Source organism: Phacochoerus africanus, chromosome 4 (genome assembly GCF_016906955.1).
Source record: "Phacochoerus africanus isolate WHEZ1 chromosome 4, ROS_Pafr_v1, whole genome shotgun sequence".
Lineage (NCBI taxonomy): Eukaryota > Metazoa > Chordata > Mammalia > Artiodactyla > Suidae > Phacochoerus > Phacochoerus africanus.
This window is the reverse complement of record NC_062547.1, coordinates 112,109,019-112,129,944: the sequence shown is the minus strand read 5'-3', so window position 1 is coordinate 112,129,944 and position 20,926 is coordinate 112,109,019.

Sequence of the window (20,926 nt, the reverse complement as noted above, 5' to 3'; positions counted from 1 at the left end):
ACAGGAGTAAGAAAGGAAGGAACCTGCATTCACTGTGGCCTTAAATGGATACTTAAGATATTTTCATGCTGCAACAACTAGGCATATCAATCTATTGGGAAACTGTTCTGGGAAATCAAGTTTACAAAATAATTGGACAGTTTAGGCCAGTCTTTATTATGATATGTAAAGTTTGTCATTTTAGCTATATAAATAAGTGCACATAATATTATTATAAACATTACTTATAATAAAAAAAGAAAAAATCCGATATGCCATTTCTAAGAGATAGGAGAAGTTAATAATTCAATGTGTATCCTTCCAGACATTCCTTCATTCAAATCTACATGAAACATATTTCTAAAAGTGGGATTATAAAATACACCCCGATCTTAAACTCGTTTTTATACTTAACAAAATATGAATGCCATACCAGTAAATATGATATCTTCATTACCTTCTTATATGTATAATATTACATCTATGCTTGTCTTTTGAATATCTTTGTTTACATATCTGTAATACTGAAGTTTACTCTTCAGATTAATAGGAAACAATCACACTTAGATATTGTTAGCTACTGGTAGACCAGAATCCTGGTTCATAAATTAATACAAAGTGCTAAGTTTTCCTTGTCAGATTGTTCCTGAGGCCAAACTCTTCTGTAACCTCTAGAATGAAATGTTCTCAGATTCTACTTTATACGCTGGCCAGACTCCATATAATTGTTATATTAAAACGTTTTATGTGTACTTTTTTTTTAAGTACTGCAGCTCAGAACTGCCTTTTCTTTCTGAATTTCACAAGTTTGATTTTGAAAGGAACAAGAGGCTGCATCTACTATCCAGATGGCATATTCTAACCCCCAGTCCCCAGCTTGGTGACCACTCCTCTCACGTGCATAGCAGTGTCAGCTCCAGAACCCTGCGGCTCTTTCAGAGTCACTTGCTTCTGTTGAGACCTGGTGAGCAGCAGGTTCAGACCGCCCTGGGCTCACAATTTCTTTTTCATCAGTAGCTGGCATAACTCTAAATAGCCATTCTTTTGCTTTTTAATAAGGCACATTTTTGTTAAATGGGAATGCAATTTAACTTTGCAGAAGCAGTAACACCGGTCTATTCCCAAGGCACTTTGTGCTAAAGAATTGAGTTGAGAGAAGACTTTCTCTTTGATCCTGTGAAGCTGTTCCAATTGGGGGAGTAGATGTTCACATTACGGAATTTTCCTTTGCTTGTAGCAGGATTGGTAAAAACCTTACGTAAATAGGCAGGTTTCCTGAACCCAACCTCTTTGACTCTTCATATAAGTGACTACTCCTTGTCTTACTGCTTTTAGAAAAGCAATTGGTCATTTGAGCTGTGTGTTGTGTGGCTCAGAGTCCCATAACTGACTTTCTTTTGGGTCATCTGGAGGTTCCCAGTCTCAGATGACCTGCAGTAATTATCTTCTGGCCAGACTATTTGGTGTCAGATTAACGTGAAAATCTCCATATATTGGGTGTTAAGCATGTAATTAGGACCATATACCTTTAATATGTTAGGCATTATACTAGATACCTGGCATACATGATCTAATTTAACGCCACAATCTGTACTGGATTCGTAGCACACTTACAAAAAAATCCAAACTTCATAGCAGAGCCATCAAAGCCCTAAGTGATCTAGCTCCTGCCTATTTTAATGGCTGAAATTCTTACCACTCTCCCCTTTGCTTGCTCCAATAGTCACTCATTTATTCTAAGTGCTTTAAGTGTTTTTAGAGTTTTAAGCAATGCTTTAAGTGTTTTGTATCTTCAAAATAACCTATGAAGTAAGTGATATTATTAGTTCTGAGGTACAGATAAGGAAGTTGAGGCACAGAGATGTCCTACAGTCATGAAGATATGGGGATGGGATTCATATCTAGGCATTTGGCTCTGAAGAATGAATTCACATTATATTATTCCTCAGTAGAATTACTAAAATATGACAAAAGCAGGATGATCTAAGAGCCTCCAGGTTTGAAGTAGCAGATGCACTTGGAGTCCTAAGGAACCCTTTGGGGGTGATTGGTTGACATGGAAGTGACTGCCTTTCTAGTGGCCAAGTGAATGCGACTTTGGTAAAGGAAGGGAGGACATGGCTTTACTTCTTTCCTTTCTGTGTGATCATTCTCCCATTCACAGTCTGTTTCATGTTTGAACATTGAGATGAATGACAGTCTGAACAGCATGTCACAAAACTGGGAGATTAGCCTCTTACAATCCTGCAAATACCTAGCCTTCAATAATTATGATTACGTGTTCATTATTAACTCATTATTCAGGCTGCTTTTTACTAGATTTTTGCAATGGGCAAATATTTAGCACATTAACAAAGCGTGGCTAGTACAAAACAAAAATAAGAACTAAATTACAAAAATTATTTTTTAGGAGTTCTCATTGTGGCGCAGTGGAAACGAATACAACTAGGAACCATGAGGTTGTGGGTTTGATCCCTGGCCTTGATCAGTGGGTTAAGGATACGGTGTCGCCGTGAGCTGTGGCATAGGTCATAGATGCGGCTCCGATTTGGCGTTGCTGTGGCTGTGGTGTAGGCCAGCAGCAACAGCTCCAATTAGATCCCTAGCCTGGGAGCCTCCATATGCCGCAGGTACGGCCCTAAAAAGAAAAGAGACCAAAAAAGAAAAAAAATTACAAAAATTATTTTGAAATAAAGTTAATTTCAAATGTAGTGTTAAAGGAGTTGCCATTGTGGAAAACTCTAACCCTTGTTGAATATTCATACATTTATTTATGGTGTGTGGGTTTTTCTAAGTGTGAGCAAGGAAGGGATTCTATAACTTTTTAAAGTGGTTATGACCCTCAATGCCTTGATCCTACTCCCAAGGCACTGTGCCTCAACTGGAGAGATTCCAGTAAAAGAGAAAGGTGAGAAGGAAGACAGCATTTGTTATTGCATGAAGCCCTCCAAAATGAGAAAATATTATCGCCATACGTAGGACTAAAACTTGGTTCATTACACTTCTCAAATATTCTACTTGTGGTAACATTAAATTTAGATTAAATAATATAACAGGAGTATCTAAATTTAAATGAGTTTAAAATAGTGGTTAGAATAAATGTGTTGAGTTAAAAATATATAAAAGGTCTATTCGTGAGAGAAAAACCTCTGTTAAATTTGCCCCCCCAAAATCTATTTTATACAAGGTAAAATGTGACAATAGAATTTATCTACCTTTATTAGTAAAGAGCTAGATTCAGAACTGTTGCACAACAGTTAGTTATAGTTTGCACAACAAAATAAAACAGTGGCCTGAAAAATCTCTCTGTTAGGTTCACACTTGGCAAGGGCTTTCTAGAGAAATTGCACATTTAAAAAGTTCACTATTTGGTAATAAATATTAATACATGCTCATTGTGCACTTAGGATTTCTAAAAATCCTTCACCCAGATAAATCCTGTCCTGTGATAAATATATTTGTGCACATCTTATTATTTTATTTTACAAAACTGGGATCACAGCATGTATCCTATTTTGTTAATTACTTATTGATCATCTACTCATGCGACTTAATATTCTTCTCTATATCACTTTAATGGCTGAAGAGTATGCCATTGTGAGTTTCATATTTATTTAGGGTAGCCCACAGGGTTAAACACTTAGTTGTTTTCCAAACCTTTACTATCATAAACATTCTGAAAAAAAGTTCCCACATAAAATCTTTATAGATCTCCATGCTTATTTCCTAACAATGAATTTGATGAGTCCAAAGTTAAGTACATTTTTAAGGATTTTGATTCAGACTGCTAAATTGCCCACCATAACACTCTGACATACTTTCTGATCATTAGGTACAATTTTTTTTTTTTCCCCGTCAACAGAAAACAGAATTTGGGGGAAAGTAGCAAAAAACTTGGACTAGAATGACAACTAGAGAAAGCATAAAGAAATCAGTTTTGTAACTGGCACTGGCCTGCTTAGTACATGCTGTAATAAAAGTTGTTATCATTCCTTAGGTATTTACTATGTACCAAGCACTATGCTACATGTTTCACATATATTATCCTGTTTAATCTACATCTCAACATTCTGAGACGAAGTTATTCCTTTTGTACAGCTGAGATTTTGAGACATGTATACATTAATTGAGCTACCACAACATTGCTTAGCTAGGATTAAAACTAGTTATGCTTAGCTGAAAATTACATGCTTTTAACCAATATTCTCCCAACTACTGTAGAAGGATTTCATAACTATATACAGCTTATAGTACTGCGTAAATTAGATGTGGAAAAGGGGGCAAATGGGACACTGGAATACTGAAGCTGCCAACAACATAGCTTTGCCCAGGACTACGTAAATTAGAGCCAACCTTCAAAAACTGAATTCATAATCCATCAATTGGGTTGCTCACTACTGACCATTGTGTGAATGTAAAATGTGTAAGCTTCAAAGTCAATAAGCAAATAACTGACTGTGTTCTCATATTAGGTGTACTCTCAGTGTAAATGGAATGTATTGGAGGTCAAGAAGAGATGCTTAAGCTTGTAATTATGTTCTGCAAGTCTTCTCTGAAGTGATGATTAGAATGTGTCACTTAATGAAAGGAGCTAGCATGTTAGTTGGAATGACTGGCAACAGAAATGTATTCTTATCATAGTTGGACTCATTATTAAGGTTGCTGATAATGACATTTCATGTATCTTGCTAATAAGTACAGGAGTCTGGGAATTCCACCATGGTTTTCCTAGCTTAAAGTTCAATAAATGTTCTCTTTTTCTCCTCCATCTTTTCTCATCTTCCATGCCCACTCCCACCTCTTTACCTGAATTATATATTAGATTCTTTGGAGAATAGTTTATATTGCTTAGTTTGAATGACAAAATCTTGAGTTTGAATGTAGTAAAATAAATATCCGGCTGTCAACACATACCTTTATGAAAGTCACTTACAGTGAGTAGAACCTTGGCATGTAACAAATATTTTACTCAAAGTACACATCATGTCTCCTTATCTGCTGCTACTTGATATGCTTTTAAAATATAAACCAGACACAGAAAATGAAAAATTGCATGTCTTTAGACACCCCACCCTAGAAGATAATTTATGCTTATTTAGTTTTAAACTTGCTAAATTGTAGCTTGAAGTGGCCTATTAGTTTTGTGTATCTGCCAGTCATTAAGTGCTTTAGTAGCCAATGTTTCACAAGTCTTTGAAATCTGCCTTTGAGTTCACTAATCATTTGATATCATCGGATGGCAGTAGCCTTAGAAAGAGAAAAATATTTGTAAATATGAGAATTTAATATGCACAGTTTCTCAGTGACTAAAGTTTTGTGTGGACTAACATGCTCTAAGACAAACCGGTCTCTCCATGTGTTATGTCCTCTGCTGTTTTCATAATGACAAATATCATGATTTCACTTGATTCTTTAAAAATGGAATATATACATGGCATGCAGTTGAAAGATTGCCTGCTATGGACTACATTAACAGCCCCTACCTCAATTTTCCCTCTTTCAGTGACTGTGAGTCTGTGTTCTCCTATGTGGAATATCACATTTTTTTTTTTTCAGGATTAGTAGAATCCATTTACCTAAATGGAGAAAGTGCATAATATGGTTGAGGGTTCCAGTGTTTTACATGGCAATGGGAAGTAAGCACATAAGCTCTATTCCAATAGCTACTTAGCCCAGGTGGCCATAAATCCTTAGGAGCTTTTCTGGGAGCAGTCTCATGGACTGGCTCTCAAGACAGAAAAATCTGTCAGAATAAGGCCATTGTTTCTCTTGGTTCTCCTCTTAATCTTTGTGCTTAGCACTATGCCTGTCACTCAATACATATTTGTGGATGAATGAATTGCAGTTTCTTTAAACTTATATAATTATGTTATCTTTTTTATTTTTCTAATTAAGTATACATGATATAGTAGTAGGAAGCTCAATTATCTTCACTTTAATGAATTCCCCCAAACTTCTGATATGTTTAAGAACTTTAGGAGCATATTTTATTGTAAGTGGGTGAGTAAAACGTTGCATTAAGAAGTCAGTATGGTAAGAGCAACTACAGTGATTGCTTTTGCTGACACATAATGTGTAGAGAATAGTCTGGCACAGTTCCAAAAACAATGGCTTCCCTCTGGTGCTGCTCAGGGCACAGTGGTGCCTCAGTGTGGCAGGAGAATAGCTTTTTTTATCTTATTTCCTTAAATTCAGTCATTTGTCCTTCAAGCAAAAGGATTAGAGAAGGGTGTCTAGGTGTAAAAGAATTCCATCAGTAGCCATACAAATAGGCTATTACGCTGCTTGAGAAGCCCACGTTTCCAGATCTAACATCCAATTCCCTCTGAGTATATTTTGCTTTTAGCATTTTGGGGCCTTTTTTTTTTGCCAGAGAATTCCTATCAGAGCACTCTGGTTCACATCCTGGTCTCCTTTACTTTGGTCACTGAGATCAGTTACTCCTCTCCCTATAGGCTTTGGACTCCTACAAACTGCCATCTCTGTATCTACTGTTTATAAATTTAGGCTGGAAGAGAGACTTTCTGGGCTATTTTGTGCTCAAAAGCTTGCAGAGGAGTTCCCGCTGTGGCTCAGTGGAAACGAGTTTGACTAGGAACCACAGGGTTGTGGATTCGACTCCTGGCCTCATTCAGTGGGTTGGAGATCTGGTGTTGCCATGAGCTATGGTGTAGGTCCCAGATACTGCTGGGATCCTGCATTGCTGTGGCTGTGGTATAGGCTGGCACCAACAGCTCCAATTAGACCCTTAGCCCAGGAATCTCCATGTGCCATGGGTGCAGCCCACAAAAGACAAAAGACAAAAAAAATAAAAAATAAATAAAAATAAAAAGCTTGCAGAAAGATTCATAGAGAGCTTATCCAGGATTGTTGGGGACTTGGAAAAACCTTTGCACTGATCTGGAAACCATTTCTTCCTTTCAAGGATGCCAATGAGAACCTTCAGCTTTGCTTATTCTGTAGTCTGAATAGTGCTCATACACAGCTGAAATTTAGTAAATGAGTGATTGAAAATGGTCATTCTCTGTATGATCTGCTGATCATGAGCATTGGCATCAACTGGGAGTGTGTTAGAAACTTTTGGGCCCCACTCCAGACCTACTGAATCAGCCTCTTAATTTTAGCAAGTGTTTCCCATGCTGTACAGTGGGAGAAGTAGTGATTTTAATATCAGACACACCTCTCTTTCATATTTTGGCCATTTATACATAGTTACTGGCTCTCCTTTATGCCTGACATTTGGAGATTGATTTGTCAAGTATTCAGTCTTCAAGAGAAGTGCTTTCTACATGTCTTTTGTACACAGCATGTTCATTTTTTTTCTAAGGATTTCTTAAGATAAAAAAAGAGAAAAATGAAATGTGATATAGCTTAAATAATATGAAAGAAAATTATCACTGCTTGTACTTTGTTTTATTCTAGAATTCAATATTGTTACTCAAAAGGTCAAAGAATTATATATCTAATACATTCCCTAAAGTTCTAAGGAATACTAATGAAACTGTCCAGAAACCAATTTGAATACTATGTGCTGCCATTTAATCAAAGAAACTTAGATAAGGTAGCACTTTGTGTAATGGATAGGCAAAACATTTCATATTAAAAATTCATTATCTGCTCAAATTAACCAAATGTCTTCATTCATGCTTTTTAGCATTAATTTAACTTTTTAATTTCTGTAACGATTTCCTTCAGACAGGTGAAGTTGGGGTCTCATTAACTTAAGGGGAACTTACTTTGAAGCTGGTACCCAAAGAATCTTTGAAATGGTATGGCTAACAAAAAGTAAGATTATTCCACTATATTCAGAAAAACTTCTGCTAAAACGCATATTATAGAGTAAGATTTCTAAAAGGAATCTGAACTTATAATTGGTATAATAAAATTAATCATGAAATAGTGTCATCATTCCAACTAATATTTAAACTTCTTACTATAGAATAAGTTAAACTTGTGACACTACCCTCTGGAAGATTGTATTTGAACACAAAATTTTTGTGGATGTATAAACTTTAAGACTATGTCTCTTGAAATACTGCCACCTCTTCTCCCTGTAAAAGGAACATCACTTACAGTGAATTAATTTTCTAGAGTCAGAACATGTAGATCAAAAGGATGTTAAAATTAGGTGTCATCCCTAAAAGAGAGTACTTTATTTTTAGTAAATACAGCTGAAAGTCAATTTCCAAAACAACAGTTTGGTTGTGATGTGATGTGGGCATATTACCATGAAATTTGGATAAATTCTCACTCTTAGTAGCCAGAAAATTTCATAGCTATTTATATATCATTATCCAGCTTCCCAGTGAAGTGGTAGATTATGAACATGAAATTTATGTGGTTGCTTAATTAATGGTTTGGGAAGTTTTTATTGCAGTAAATTCTATCACTAAAATAATCAGGTTAAAAAATCATCTATTCAGTTAGTGTGTTCACACTTTGTATGAGACACTATTACAATTAGAAACTCTTGGGTCAAATTATGATATCCCAACTTTTTTGAAGGACTTTGTGATGCATAACCTCAAATTTCTCTCCAGAAATGAACTTTCACGACACTCTTCTACCATCAGAATAAGAGGGGGCCTAACTCTCAGTATTACTAACCCTCTTAGGGTTTGGCAAATAAAATATTCGACTCATTATTGCCTATATTGTAGTTAAATATTTTATATCATTTTCACTATTCTTATTTCTTCTTTTGTGCAGAATTTGTTCTTTCCCTTTCCCATTTATTTTAGTAATATTACATAAACTACTATAATTATTTTTGTTATAATTATTTTCTCTATTTTTTAATTGTTTCTTACCACTTGTTTTTATTTTTATTATAATTTTTGTCAGAATTTTAAATATATGCGTTTTATAATACATACAATAAAACATTAATTTATGCAAACTATTTTTTACTGTTGGAATCACAAACCTATTTTATTAAAATGTGGATTAATCTTAATAATTAATTAATACATTATTTCAATATATTTAATTATATTTAAATATTAAGAAAACTCTAATTCAAAAGATACATGCATCCCAATGCTCATAGCAGTGCTATTTACAATAGCCAAGACTATTTTTTACTGTTGGAATCACAAACCTATTTTATTAAAATGTGGATTAATCTTAATAATTAATTAATTAATTAATATATTATTTCAATATATTTAATTATATTTAAATATTTAAGAAAACTCTAATTCAAAAGATACATGCATCCCATAGCAGTACTATTTACAATAGCCAAGACATGGAAACAACCTAAATGTCCATCAATAGAGGAATGGATAAAGAAGATGTAGTACATATATACAATGGAATATTACTTAACTATAAAAAGAATGAAATAATGCCATTTGCAGCAACATAGGTGGACCTAGAGATTATCCTACTAAATGAAATTAGTTATACAGGGAGGGAGACAAACATATGATATCACTTATATGTGGAATCTAAGAAAGGACACAAACATATTTATAAAACATAAACAGACTCACAGACATAGAAAACAAAATTAAGGCAAACAAAGAGGGAAAGCGGGAGGGATAAGTTAGGAGTTTTGGATTAACATATACACTACTATAGATAAAACAGGAAACCAACAAGAACCTACTGTGTAGCACAGGGAATTATACTCAATATCTTATAATAACCTATAAGGGAAATGAATCTGAAAAAGTACATGTATGACTGAATCACTTTGCTGAACACTTGAAACTAATACATTATAAATCAACTATACTTTAATTTAAATAAAAAATAAATTGCTTTTGTCCCAATCTTTTTTTCTTGTTTTCTCACCCTGTAATAAAGAGAAAAGTCTGCAGGTCTAGTATTTGCCACCAGACAGAATCTGAATGCTGCTTACTTGGTTAGATCTCTTTTTTCCTATCTTTAACTGAAAGGCAGGTAAATATACCCAGCTCCAAATCTCAGTTGCTTGGTGGCATTTTTTTCCATGGTGACTCTGCTAAACTGAGGGAACACCTTTTCTTTCCCTTCTGTCTGACCCTCTGAACCCACAGACAGTGTGAAAACCAGCTGCCGAGGCCTCTGCCTGAACCTGAGGAGTGATGTTTGGAAGATCCCCCCGAGTGGAGAGAACATAATGTTGCATCTTCCTTATCTATACATCTTAACACTATTTGTGAGTATTTCAGTCTCTGAACAAATATGTAATAGAGGTAAGGAGAAGTCTAATTTTTTCCAGGCTAAAAATAGTGTCTAGGCCCTTGATGGACATTTGCCATTTTTTGTTGTTTATTCAGATCCTGGGTTTCTTAGACAATTGAGACAGCACTAACATATCCTATACTTCCTTAAGCCTAGAAGACAGCAAATAATTTAACAAATAATATTCACATTGATAATGCTATGTTTTGTGAAGAGAATTTAGGATATTAACAAAGTATTGAATAGTGGGATTGATTCTGAGATTTAATTCCCATGATTACTTGGCATACTGGCCTTTGAACTCTAAAATTAGGCCATATACCTTTATCAACAACTAGGATGTGTAGACATCCTTATTTCGTGTAGTTATCATAATAACTTTGATATATGGAAGTTTTGTTGGAATTGAGATTTAAATGTTTGATTCTAATTAATTATCCCTCCATAATTTATGCAAGTATTATAATTCCCGAAACATCTTCAAATAATTTGATGAAACCAGCAGCAAAAAAGGAAAGCAATGAGGGCCTACTAAAAGGTATGCTGAAGTGAGAATTTAGAGCCTTAAAAAACTATTGACATGTACAACCCATATGGATTAAGAACTTCAATAATACAGGAAAAACGTTATATGGAAACTATAGTTGGTACTTTAAAGTAGCTAAAATTGTGATAGCATTTTTATCATTGTGTTCACTTTAATCACATATAATTCACATATTTTTGCTATTACAGCCTTATATTATTAGTATTTTAGGTATCAAATACTCATAATTAGCTGTTTTTCCCATTTTGTACTGCTTGTGTTGAGTCTATTTATTTCCTGTCCTTTTACGAGACCAATTTTAAGTCTGTGTGGTGATCATAACTTGGGGGAACATATTGCCCTTTTAGTTGAACTTAAGAATAAAATATTACTATAGTTTTCATAGTATCATAATGATATTTTTTTTCACAAGCCCCTAGGTCTCTGCTTCAACAAAAATAGTAGGAACTCAGTAAATATTATGAATGAGTGACCAAACATTTTTTTCATCTTCTTTTTCTAATTTAAATGATATACCAATCAATTTAGGCTAAAGTAAATGCAACAGATATTTAATGTTTCGATTATAGGAACAATTGATGCCACACTTTAAAAGTGTTATTTGCTAAATTGATTCAAATATAGAGTAGTTGTGAAAATAATCTAATGAATTCAAAACTAGCTCCAAGACCATAAATAAAGCATAAGAATAAAGTAGCAATGAAGCAAAACTGTAGGAGGTGTTTGGGGGAATGCAAAAGAAAGTGATGTTAGGGCTGATAATTTTTAACATTTATCATTTATTAATGATTCAAAAAGAATCTGTGAATAGCACATTGGAGAGCTTTACAGCCTGAGCTAAACTTGGAGGTGTTGCAAGCAACAGAAATGAAAAAAATATAATTGACCTAATAAGAACATCATAAATATGAGGAATTTTATTATCATTATAAAATGATATATTGAAAATAATTTTTAAAGTAGAGCATTTATACGAACAAAATGCTGAAAAATAATCAGCAAATTGGAGACAGATAAGGTTGAACAGTTCTTTTTTTTTTGTCTTTTGTCTTTTGTCCTTTTAGGGCCACACCAGCCGCATATGGAGGTTCTCAGGCTAGGGGTCTAATCAGAGCTGTCGCTACTGGCCTATGCCAGAGCCACAGCAATGCCAGATCTGAGCCTCGTCTGAGACCTACAACACAGCTTATGGCAATGCTGGATCCTTAACCCACTGAGCGAGGCCAGGGATCAAATCTGCAATCTCATGGTTCCTAGTTGGATTCATTTCTGCTGCACCACAACGGGAACTCCAAGGGTTGAATATTTCTAAAATGAGCACTCAGTGTTTTTCTGGGTGACTAAACCCTGCACTCCTATTTGTCATCCTTGCCATCTACATAGCATGGATGATTATCTCAAATCACCATCTTATCATCTATCTGATTTTTCTTAACAACCAGCTAATCCCAAAAGAAAGAGGATTAATATGTCAAAAACATCTATCTTTGGGCATCTCTATAGCACAGTGGTTAATGGTACAAACTCTGAACTCAGACTGTAAATTTGATTTATGGCTCCACGACCAGCTATACAATCTCAGCTGGGTTACTTAATTTCTCTGTGCCTCAGTTTCCTCATATTTACAATAAGATACTCATAATATTTACTGCTGTGAAAAATCTATGAAGTTCCTGACACATATAAATACTATATGTATTCGCTATACTAATTTTATCGTTACTTTGTATATATATTAAAGACACTGAGCAAATGAGATTTGTCATGACTAGAGAAATGATGTGACAGATACTGACTTATCAGGATTTGAAACTCTCCTTAATGAGAGATTCTGCTGGGTACCATGCTTCTTCAGTGATATTTTAAATTATATGCATGTAAGTACCCTCTGGATGAATTAAAATTCTTTTCAGCATTATGATATTTTAAACATCTAGGTTCTCTTTCTCAATTAGATTAAAAACTATTATCTAAGTGAGTATTGGGTCATGCTATCAGGATAAGTGTCAGAGAGTTTACATCAAACCTAGACCTGGCAAAAGCATAATTTAATGTGCCATCAGGCAGGCAGATGCCCTGACATCATCTTATTCATCATTACGATGCTTATTCTTTCCCAATAAGCATTAGAAGAGGGAAAAATGAATGACTTGCTCTATTAAGTTATCACTGACCATAATGTAGATAAGTGAAACTGTGGAGTAAAATCAAAGTTAAGCAATATAGAATGTTTATATACCTTTCTCTAGCATAGATGTGATCTGTCAGATATCGGCAAGGGAAAAAATGATAAGGATGAGTCAAATCTATTATCACTTACTTAGATTTCAAAGCTTATTTTGTTATCTTAAATAAAATTGAAAGGTTCCATAAAGTGACTAAAACAACGCCAGTGGAAGGAAAGGTAATATTTCTTCTCCTAGTGATACTAATGAGAAAAGCTCCATTCATTTGGCCATCCACAATTCAAAAGACACAGATAAACTATCTAGAGATGTGCACTTAAAGCTGATTAAAGAAATAGATGATGGATTTATACACAGAAGTTTGTAAAGGATGAGGAATGAGGAACACAAAAACAAGCTAGGCTGTCTACCTAACACTGATGTGGCGGAATCATTTAGGTGAAAGTCAAATACCAGAAATAAAACAAATGTGGCCTGATGATATCAAGAACAGCTTCCTTACAATAAGAATTATTTGGTGCTGGGAATTTTCCTACGGATATTGGGACAGTTCTGGGACATGTGCCAGTTGAAAGTAGGGGAGTCCTCTCCCTCCACCCACACAGAACACAAAACAACAGCTGCAAGTCAGGCCCCACTTTCTCTTTTTCTTTCCCTCTCAATTGGGTGGGGTGGGAAGAGAGGGAATGGGGGTAAAAAAAATTTACCATGAAGTAGGAAAAGTAGGTGATCTTTTCGTGGTTTTGGTTTACATTAATTACAATTTACCAAACAAGAGGTGAAAAGATAAAATAGAAGATTAAATGCTTGACCAACACTGGCAGAAATTTGGGTTTTATTTATTGTTTCTTTAGTTTATTCTGCAGATGTTACCTCACCCTCAACATATTTAAGAAGCGTTGATGCTACGTAAGTTTTATAAAATCATAGAAATTAGGACAATAAAGGAAAAATGTTCAATATTGTATTCTAACCTATTTTTCTTAAAAAATGCCTTCAGAATGGTGGACTCCTGTGCAACACATTGCTATTTTTCTTCTTTTAGTAATACAATTCCTCAATTTTAGTTTAGCTACCTAGCTAAAGACTAGATTTTCCAGCTGTTTTTAGTGTTGGGGTAACCATAGCCCAGTTATGCTCTGGGCTTCCTTTTATTTCTTTCCTGCTAAAATGAATGAGGTCAAGATGTTGAGGGTGGGCGCAACCATCTTGCACCATGAGTTGGAAACCATACTTTGAAGACAAAGCAACAAGATGGAAGCTGGCCTGTTGGCAAATTTATGGAGGAAAACTGTCCTCCTGTCTTGCATCAGAGAGGGAAATACATCTTTATCCTTTTAGCTTGGCAATTCATTCAACTTAGCCAAAGTGACATCCTAACAAACACTCTCTCTAAAATCCAGGAAAGTCAGTTCTCTCTACTGTGAAATAGGGATAATAATATTATTATCTAACGTTGAGATTAAATGAGGCAACCACTTTAAAATACGCAGCATCATGTCTAACATGCATTATTCACTTAAGAAAGCTTGCATTTTTTAAAAATAATGAAAGCTTTTGTGCCAACCTCTTCACTTTCTCACTTGCTTGACTTTCTAACTCTACAGTACAACCATCTACATCATATCCCCCGTGACATGGAAGAAATCATGTCATCATGGAGACTGGGTAACCAGAACTCCATGGTCCCCATTCTTACTTTTCTGGGCCATTTTACCTCATGCCATTATCTTTACATATTCCTGGCTCTCCTCTTCATTTTACTCAGGATTATTCCAGAGTATGACCACCTTGCTCAAGCCACTTAAATCAGTGCCCTGTCCCTCAACAGTAAGTATTGAATATGTGATGATTAACCCCTCAATTTCCCAACCTTATTCCCAAACCTAGGAAGATCTGCACTCATTTGAAACTGTTTTTATTCTAGTTTGAGAAGAAGTGACTCTTTCTGAATTCTTGAGCACTCTTTGTGGCCTTTAGGACCTGACTTCTTTATTTATTCCAATGTTAACCTATGTTTTCAATTTTTTCCTCAAATCTGCAACTTTCACACATGCAGAAAAGCTTATGGTCAAGTCTGTCTTCTCTACCTATCACTTTATCTTTCTCCTCTCTAAAACCAAGTTGTCTCTGCATCATTGCCTCTAATTCACTGTTTAATGCCCTGCTGTCTAATATTTGCTTTCATCTCTTTAATGAATCTCTCTCTCTTTTCTTTTTTTTCTACTTTGGCCTCCCCACAGCATATGGAGCTCCTGGGCCAGGGATCTGATCTGAGTCACAGTTGTGACCTAAGCTGCAGCTGTGCCAACAGGCCTGGCGATCGGTCCTGAAACCCAGCTCTCCCAAGATGCCTCTGATCCCATTGTGACACAGCAGGAATGCCCATTTAATAAATCTCTTCCAGCAAAAGTCACTAATAGCATGACAAGTATAATGATTCTTTTAAGATGCAGCATACAACTTGAAAATTCCCTTCTTGAAAATCTCTTCTTTTGACACACAAGGCATCGATTTCTTACTTTTTTTCCTCTCTAATTTCTTTATATTCATTTGTCTTTTACTCCTCCCTCTCTCTACACCTTTTTAAATACTGATATTCCTCTGGTTGCTGTCCTTGGCCATCTTTCTGCTCACTACTTGAACTCATAATACCATATGTTGTCTTTTATTGATATATGCAAGAATTTCTTTAAACATCATTTTTATCTTCATGCTTATTTTGGAAAATGTGGCAGATTGACTCACTGAGCACCACTCCAATCCTCTATTTTAAAGACTTTATTTAGAGCCTGGAAAGCTAAAAACTGTATTTCCCATATACCCTTGCAACCCTTGGTATTTGCTTTAGCTTCTGTGAAGTCAATGTACCAGTAAGAATTTCAAGGTAGATTAGAGGCAGAGTTTGCATGAATCTTCCTATAAGGCAAAGTTGTCATTCCTTTGATTTTCCTAGGAAAGGCCCTGATATCTGGTCCCTAAGTTCATGCTTGTCCAGAAGCAAGGCAATGGACACCTTTTTTTCATGTGTGTGTGTGTGTGTTTAAGAGAAGTCAATTTGAAACTTAAGATAATTTTTAAACTGTTTTTAAGTGTACTATTTACTAGCATTAAGTACATTAACAATGTTGTATATCTACAAGCAATATTCATTTCTAAAACTTCTTAATGATTCCAAAAAAAACTCTGTGTCCATTAAATGATAACGTCCCATCTTTCCCTCCCCAGCCCTTGGTATCCTCTACTATACATTTTGTCTCTATGAATTTACTTATTCTAGGTACCTCATATAAGCAGTATTACACATATTTGTTCTTTCTGACTGGCTTATTTCACTTTGCTTAAATGTTTTCGAAGTTCAACCACGTTGTAGCATGTGTCAGAATATCCCTTCTTTTTAAGGCTGAATTACATCTGATGGTATATGGGTATCAAATTTTGTTTAGTCATTCATTTATTGATGAATATTTGGGTTTTTTCCTACCTTTGGGTATTGTGAATAATGTTCCTATGAACATTATATAAGTATCTGAATTCCTGTTTTTAATTCATTTGGGTACATAATTAGAATTGTTGGATCCTACGGTGATTCTGTATTTAAAATTTTGAATTTCTCAATGTTTCCTACAAAATAGTAGCTGCATCATTTTACATTCCCCTGGGGGGAAAAAAAACAACACAAAGGTTTCTGCTTACATTCCCCTAAAAAATGCACAAAGCTTTCTGCTTCTCCACACCCCCACAAACAATTGCTATTTGTTGCTATTCTGTTCTATTTTACTGAAATAATGTTGGATATCAAATCTTTTGTTTTGGCTGTGTCTGTGGCATGTGGGCCAGGGACTGAACCCATGCTGCAGTTGCAGCCTGTGCCACAGCTGTGGTAATGCCAGATCCTTAACCTGCTGCACCACAAGGGAACTTCCAGTAATGTTGACTTATAACATCATGTTTCCTCTGTATACCATATTTCTACTTCTATATACCCTATAGTGTGCTCACCACCAAAAATTTAGTTTCCATTTAATACAGGTGATCCATCATATCCATTTTGTCCTTCTGCCACTCCTTCCCCTTTGGTAATCACTACTCTGTATCTACATGTTTGTTTGGTTTATTTTTTTCATTTATTTTGTTTTTTTTGTTTTTTATATTCCACGTATGAGTGAAATCATATAGTATTTGTCTTTCTCCATCTGACTCATTTCACTCAGCATGATACCCTTAAAGACTACCTACAGTGTAAAAAATGGCAAAATTTCATCTTTTTTTACAGCTGAGTAGTATTCCATTGTATACAAAGCATATCTTCTTTATCCACTCATCTCTTGATGAACTTAAATTGTTTCCATATCTTGACTATGTTAATAATGCTGCAGTGTACACAGCAGCGTATCCCTCTTTTTGAAGTGGTGCTTTTATATTCGTTTAATAAATATCCAGAATTATGATAGCTGGATCATATGATAGTTCTATTCTTAATGTTTTGAAGAAATCTCCATTCTGTTTTCCATAGTGGCTGCACCAATGTACATTCCCACCAACAGCAGAAGGGTTTAAAAGGCATCTGTTTTGAAAGGGTGAATATTATTTGATTTGTATGGTTCTGATTCTGGCAGATGTGCTGACGGCTTTGTAATTCTATTGCTTCCTGATCTTAGCAGATATAGCAACTTTATTGGTGGGCCATGTTTATGATGTCATGGGGTGGGGTTGTTTCTGGAAAATTAGATTGCAGTTGTAGCTCATCTACATAATTTCTCTGTGTGCTCCATAACATTTAAAGAGTTCTCTGACTATCCCAGCTAATTAGCTAATGCAGAGTCTGTGGTTTGCAACCAAGAACTTTGACTAGTTTAACTCTCAGAGCCATGTCTACAGCCCAATCTTCTTCTTTATACTCCATACACTTTAAGTATTACTGACTGTTAGATAATTCACTTTGGTAGACCTGCAAGGTGGCAGACGCTACAAGCTGTCTTTCCCCACAAACTTATGCCGATTTCTGAACTCTCAAACTTTGTAAATGATACCTTTGTCTACATAGTGACCCAAGGTAAAAACCTAGTTAACATCTCTTTCTTATTTCTTACCTCTAACTTATCACTGTCTAGCCAAGTCTTTCTTGTTAATAGCTCTTATATCCAACTTTTCTCCATTCCCTTCATTTTTACTTTAATTCAAGCTTTTATCTATTTTGGCTTGGATTATTGCTGTAACTTTCCAAGTTCCTTCCCTCTACTCTTGCTTTACTCCAGTCCATTTCCCTCAATTTGAACAGTTCCTAAAAGACAAATTTAAACCTCTTACTCTACTGCTTAACAGCTTTCTCATTATCTACAAAATAGAGTGTAAAATTTCTGGTATGGTATACAATGCCCTCCTTCAGCTGATCCACAAGGTTTCTCCAGTTTAATCCAAGACTGTGCCTCATATTTCAAACTTTATCTATTCTGAACTGCCCACAGACCCTGGAACACACTAGGCTTGTCATACCTCTGTATCTTCTCTTCTGTTGTGTTTCTCTCCATTACACTGCCTAAAGTGTGAAGTAAAACTTTAAGGCTTTTGCCATATTGCCAAATCTTTCTCCTTAAAATATATGCATGGAGTTGGCATTCTCTTTAATGTTTTGATGAAAAAATTACCCTTGCCACAAATATATTCAAGAATAAAATAAAAATAAAATACATTTATTTTATTTTATTTATAAAATAAAATACATTTATTTATAAAATAAAATACTTTTATCTTATTTTATTTATTTTTCTTTTTAGGGTCACACCCACAGCATATGGAAGTTCCCAGGCTAAGGGTCAAGTTGGAGCTACAGTTGCTGGCCTACACCACAGTCACAGCAATGCAGGATCCAAGCCATGTCTGTGACCTACACATCATAGCTCACCACAATCCTGGATCCCTGATCCACTGGAACCTGCATCCTCATAGATACTAGTTGGATTTGTTTCCACCCTGCCACAACAGGAACTTCCTATACTATTTACTTTAGGGATCTGAAGTTTAAATTACTACCTCAAAGTTGCTCAGTGTAGACTAGCAGGCTTGTGTTTTAAATCTTGTTCTTCTTTTGTAAACATGGTGCTCCTTTTTTTCATCATAACTGGAACACAAGTGCTCTTAAGACAAGGGAATGGGGGAGGGAATAAGAAAATAAATGAGAATAGGGTAGGGGTCATGGACCCCACTGATGTAAATGCTTCCATATTTCTCATGTAGTAGCTTCTCTAAAACTTCTACAGATAACAAGCTGAATAACTTCTATGATTCAACATTGGGGAAACAGGCTCTCAAAAAACCTTAAGGGATATATATATATATATTTGTCTTTTGTCTGTTTAGGGCACCTGTGGCATATGGAGTTTCCCAGGCTAGGGGTTGAATCTGAGCTACAGCTGCTGGCCTATGCCACGGCCACAGCAGCACCAGATCCAAGGCACATCTGCAACCTACACTACAGCTCATGGCAACGCCAGATCCTTAACCAACTGAGCAAGGCCAGGGACCAAACCCATATCCTTAAGGATACTAGTTGGGCTCGTTAACCACTGAGCCACAAAGGGAACTCTCAGATACTCCTTTATATTTACTCAGATAGGCTTTTCTTTTCCACTACAAATTAGAAAACTTCAGCTAACTTCCCCATTGAAATGAAAAAGTTACTACCTAAAGTATTCTTTATCTTTAAATTTTCCTGCAATACCAGATGATATTTTAATACAAAGATGGATTAATATATGACTAGTATTCTGTTTTCTTTTGCAGAGATGGAGGACTTGAGGGAGAAGTGAAATTATTTGGTCAAGGTTACATAGGTGTGGTGGACAGTAAAATTACTCTTCTTCTTAAACACTTGTTATTTGCCTTGATTTTTTTAAAAGTGAAATCAACAGTTTCACATCAGCTACTGATCAGGTACCAGATGGCAAAAACTTTCAGTCAGTACCACCTAGGGCTATATTCAAGCCAATGAAAGGCCTGTATCTCATTATCGGTCCCCTGAGTGCTCTATTCTCCCACATGGTACTGTCCTTTTCAAGTAGAAAAGTGACATTATTTTAAAAACTGTCCTTGTTTCAGATAGCCAAAAATACTGATAATTTAAACGGATTTGTCCTTCTAGTTTTTGAATTTTGCATGACATTATTAAACTGCATTGAATACTATTGCAACAGAAATTTATAATATCAAACTAAATCAAACTAAACTGAATAATAACACCTCAGAATCTTCCTTCATGTCAAAAATTATACATAATTGAATAAGGCTGCCAGGCTTACCAAAAAAAAAAAAAAAAACACCAGAATTTGAACTGTTCAAATAAATGAATATTTATTTTTTTGTATACATATGGCCCAAATATTGAATGAAATATACTTACACTCAAAAGTCATTCTTGGCTTATCTGAAATTCATTTAACTAAAAGTCTTAAATTTCAGCTAACAATCCTGCCAATAAAACAATGAATACCTCAAATTATTTTGTGTTACTGAAAACACAAGGACATGCAAGTTGCTCATAATAGCGTTATGATGTCCACTACAGCCACTTTACGCTGTTTGGGAGACAATCATGTCTTGAAATCATTGTTATAATACTGATAGTCTATGAAGAATTAAAGGGAAAAAAATGACTCCTGTTTTGGCTTGAAAATGAACTTATATTTTGTTAGCATGAAAAATAATGTAGCAAAAAATGTATTGTGGGCTTTTTAAGTCCCTCTTATAGAAATAGAGCTCAAGAAATTGTTTGCAATTGTTTTCTATTCTTTTCAAATAGGTAAAACATATTGCTTCTAGTTGGAAAGCTACTGGGAAAGTTTTAGCTTCAGCAACATTGTTCATTGAATGATGAACTCAGAATTGTTGCATCTATGGCTTCATTATTCTGTCAGGTTAAGCCCGTGAAGGTAGAAACACAACTCTGGCCATGAATATGACTCAACATTTGCCTAAGTATAGACTTTACATTTAATTTTTTTTCTTTTGTCATGCTTCAGGAGCAAAAAAAATGAAACATCTT